Source organism: Lolium rigidum, chromosome 7 (assembly GCF_022539505.1).
Source record: "Lolium rigidum isolate FL_2022 chromosome 7, APGP_CSIRO_Lrig_0.1, whole genome shotgun sequence".
Taxonomy (NCBI): Eukaryota; Viridiplantae; Streptophyta; class Magnoliopsida; order Poales; family Poaceae; genus Lolium; species Lolium rigidum.
In genome coordinates, this window is record NC_061514.1 from 215,041,809 (window position 1) to 215,045,458 (window position 3,650).

The window sequence follows — 3,650 nt, forward strand, 5'->3', positions numbered from 1 at the left end:
TTATTTCTGAAAACAAAATTTCCAGCTCCTTACTTTTCAAACGGATTTGAACTTCAAGTTTCACGGAGACAAGATGATTTTAGGTACTAATTGAAACCATTGCTCTTTGAATCAGCAACGTGAGGTTTACTAAAAGTTTACAATAGGACTTAATCATATCTTGATTCTTTAACAATACGGCACCAGTCCGTAAAGTTACTTGTCAGACTTAACAGTATTTCTATCTCAATTACAAGACTAGCGCATGGCAGATAACGGATGCCAATTCTACAAGTTTAATTCAAAATACTATTCAGACTATGTTCATGATAATTAGTTCATGTTTTAATCTAATTACTAATGAACTCCCACTTAATACAACATCCCTCATAGTTGTTTAGTGGCACACGATCCATATCCACTACACCAAAACCGATCATCACGTGAGATGATGTAGCTTCAATGGTGAACATCAACATGTTGATCATATCATCCATATGACTCGTGTTCAACCTTTCGGTTTCCTGTGTTCCGAGGGCATGTCTGTACATGCTAGGCTCGCCAAGCAAACCCAAGTATTTCCGCGCGTGCAACATGGCTTACACCCGTTGTATGTGAACGTAGAATCTATCACATCCGATCATCACGAGATGCTTCAAAACGACGAACTGTAGCAACGGTGCATACGAGGGGAGAACACTTCATTATCTTGATATTAATGTGAGGGATCATCTTATAATGCTACTGATGCAGCCCGACCTTCGGTCTTCACCGCATCATATGCTTCATCGCCAAGACGACACGCAAAGGTGAATCTTCTCCTTTACGCGTGTCTACAATCGCCTATGTGAAACGATATACTACTTCATACTCCATCATATCTTGATGATAGGAACTCGACGACAAGTACGGAGAGAAGAGAGGATGCCATGGAGACCCGAGGACGCAAGGCCGATGTCACGGAAGCATGGAAGAGAAGGAGAAAGAGGAGCTGGATGCTCCAGGCCGGAACTTCCGCCCGACACAGCCGGAACTTCCGCCCAGACACTGTCAAGACCGAAGATGCTCGCACTGAAGAGCTGCGGCCGGAACTTCCGCCCCTGATGGCCGGAACTTCCGCCCGACCGGAACTTCCGCCCCCAGGAGCCGGAACTTCCGCCCTGTCGAACCTCACCCAGATCTCAGCCCCCTTTGGCTTGTAACTTACCCCTTCGGCCCCCTGCCTATAAATAGGAACCTACCCCCACCTTCATGAGGGAGAGATGATTTTTAGATGAATTGGCTTATGCCTCTATTATCACTTAGTGGATTTGGGAAACCCCCACCTTAGATGATCCATCTATAGTATCCCTCCTTATCCGGATCTTTTCCATTCTAGTAATTCTATCAATTGAGAATCTCTTGCTTTGCAACTCTATTCTTAGTTGGTCTTTTACTCTTTGGACTTCTATTTGGATTTGTCGATCTTTTGCAAGAGATTCTACCTTTGGTCTTTCTCTCGCACTTTTATCGAGTTGGTGGTTCAGGCCAACGAGGATAACCGATTGTGTGTGTGCGTGTGTTTGCATCGTGTTCTTCGCATTCATCCACTTCCCCGCGAATCCCCCTCCGCAATCACACTCACCCGGGTCAATTCGTGAGATCGGGCAACCCACACGGGTTCAGCCCGCATCATATGGTATCAGAGCAAAGGTTGCCACGGATTTGACCCTCCAATTTCACCAATTTCGCCCAAAAATTACCCCAAAAAATAGCTCGAATTTGGATCTCAGGATTTGTTGCGTTTTTTGTGGTTTTGGTCCACGGATCTGTTGTCTTTGGTGTTGATCTACCATCCCTCCAATTTTCCCCGGTCAATTCTGTAATGACCTTGGATCGGGTAGGATCCTTAGTCCCTGTGATTAACATGCTGGTCCCTGTATCATAAGCTAGCACTCACAGTCGATGAAAAATACCATGTAAAACACAGTGTCCTTACACGAATCGAATAAATCCAAATTTTAATTTATTACAACTTTGCATACCTCAAGGCTAGCTCAAATAGAAGCAACGAAAAACTTAAGACAAATTGAGTCCATCAATGCCACAGGCTCATTGAGTGTAGACCCGTGATCCTAGCGCACCTTTCTTCAACCTTCGTATTCTGCACATGAGTGCAGCCAATAGAATTGGTCAATACTTTGAATGTATAGCAAATTACACCAAGAAGGGGAAAATTGACTAAATCTACATGCAAGGCAGACAAGAGGAGGCTTGAGGGTTATTTGCGTAAAGCCAATTTTTACAAAGTTAAAGAGAGAAAATCTTTTACCCTACTTTGCAAAATTTTGATAAATAATATTGGCCGAGTGGAGCACATAGATATTACACACCAAGTGTCCAAATCAACCTAACACTTGGATATGACACACCAAGTCCCGAGCACTTGGATATTACATACTGATATGGAGCTTGGATATGACACACCAAGTCCCAAGGCATCCCCTTCTTCATCGACAACATTATCAGGTTCCTCCCCTGAAACTATATTTTTATTCCATCACATCTTATGTGCTTTGCTTGGAGCGTCGGTTTGTTTTTGTTTTTGTTTTTGTTTGAATAAAATGGATCCTAGCATTCATTGTGTGGGAGAGAGACACGCTCCGTTGTTGCATATGGACAAATATGTCCTTAGGCTTTACTCATAATATTCATGGCGAAGGTTGAATCTTCTTCGTTAAATTGTTATATGGTTGGAATCGGGAAATGCTACATGTAGTAATTCTAAAATGTCTTGAATAATTTGATACTTGGCAATTGTTGTGCTCATGTTTAAGCTCTTGCATCATATACTTTGCACCAATTAATGAAGAAATACATAGAGCTTGCTAAAATTTGGTTTGCATAATTAGTCTCTCTAAAGTCTAGATAATTTCTAGTATTGAGTTTGAACAACAAGGAAGACGGTGTAGAGTCTTATAATGTTTACAATATGTCTTTTATGTGAGTTTTGCTGCACCGGTTCATCCTTGTGTTTGTTTCAAATAACCTTGCTAGCCTAATCTTGTATCGAGAGGGAATACTTCTCATGCATCCAAAATCCTTGAGCCAACCACTATGCCATTTGTGTCCACCATACCTACCTACTACATGGTATTTCTCCGCCATTCCAAAGTAAATTGCTTGAGTGCTACCTTTAAAATTTCTATCCTTTACCTTTGCAATATATAGCTCATGGGACAAATATCTTAAAAACTATTGTGGTATTGAATATGTACTTATGCACTTTATCTCTTATTAAGTTGCTTGTTGAGCGGTAACCATGTTTCTGGGGACGCCATCAACTTTACCTTTGTTGAATAATCATGTGAGTTGCTATGCATGTTCGTCTTGTCTGAAGTAAGGGCGGTTCTCACAATCAAATGGTTTGAGTATGCATATTGTTAGAGAAGAACATTGGGCCGCTAACTAAAGCCATGATTCATGGTGGAAGTTTCAGTGTGGACAATTAATCCTCAATCTCTTATGAGAATATTAATTGTTGTTGAATGCTTATGCATTAAAGAGGAGTCCATTATCTGTTGTCTATGTTGTCCCGGTATGGATGTCTAAGTTGAGAATAATCAAAAGCGAGAAATCCAATGCGAGCTTTCTCCTTAGACCTTTGTACGAGCGGCGTAGAGGTACCCCTT